This window comes from Mangifera indica, chromosome 20, assembly GCF_011075055.1.
Source record: "Mangifera indica cultivar Alphonso chromosome 20, CATAS_Mindica_2.1, whole genome shotgun sequence".
Lineage (NCBI taxonomy): Eukaryota > Viridiplantae > Streptophyta > Magnoliopsida > Sapindales > Anacardiaceae > Mangifera > Mangifera indica.
In genome coordinates, this window is record NC_058156.1 from 2314108 (window position 1) to 2315203 (window position 1096).

The window sequence follows — 1096 nt, forward strand, 5'->3', positions numbered from 1 at the left end:
ACTAGTATTATTTTTATCTCTATTTTATAAGAAAATTCTTTCTTCATTCGAAGGGGAATGCACTGAAAACCTAATTTCGTGAGCCTAATTATAATCTCTAACTTGACCACTTTTAAAATTCTTTCCAATAAAATTCGGTTTTCTTTCACATGCGGTCTAAGTAGTGTAGTTGGTTATCACACTAGTTTTACACACTAACGGTCCCCGGTTCAAATTCGAGCTCAGACAGACTTTTTTTATAAGTTTTATAATTTTTAAGAAATTTGAACACATTAAAATTATCGTATTTACACGAATATCCTGATTCGATAGTAAGCATTATCTTTGTCCACTATGCATACTATAATAATGTAAAATAAAAAATGTGAATAAATAGGTTAATGGATATTTTGAGGGGTATGATTGAAATTTAAAAATTAGAATGAGGATATTTTTGGAAAAATAATTTAAAACAAACAAATAAATCTTTAGGTGTTTTTTTTCTTCCTATAAAACTAGTATTATTTTTATCTCTATTTTATAAGAAAATTCTTTCTTTGTTCGAAAGGGAATGGACTAAAAATCTAATTTTGTGAGCCTAATTATAATCTCTAACTTGACCACTTTTAAAATTCTTTCCAATAAAATTCGGTTTTTTTGACATGTAGTCTGAGTAGTGTAGTTGGTTATCACGCTAGTTTTACACACTAAAGGTCCCCGGTTCAAATCCGGGCTCAGACAGACTTTCTTTATAAGTTTTATAATTTTTAAGAAATTTGAACATATTAAAACTATCGTATTTATTTGAATATTCTGATTCAATAGTAAACATTATCTTTGTCCACTATGCATACTATAATAATGTAAAATAAAAAATGTGAATAAATAGGTTAATGGATATTTTAAGGGGTATGATTGAAATTTAAAAATTAGAATGTGGATATTTTTGGAAAAATAATTTAAAACAAACAAATAAATCTTTTGGTTTTTTTTTTTTCTTCCTATAAAACTAGTATTATTGATTCTCAAACTTAATCTTTGTACAAAAAAAATTAGGAATCTTATTTAACTTCTACAATCACACAATCAAGGATAGACCCTAGAGTAGTTAAGAAGA

At 26.3% G+C, this 1096-nt stretch overlaps 1 non-coding gene across 1 annotated transcript; it reads left to right on the forward strand.

Moving 5' to 3' along the window:
• Positions 1–646: 646 nt before the first annotated feature.
• On the forward strand, positions 647–720 carry TRNAV-UAC. Its single transcript has one exon. It is a non-coding gene; the product is annotated as a tRNA-Val (tRNA).
• The last annotated feature ends 376 nt before the right edge of the window (positions 721–1096 follow it).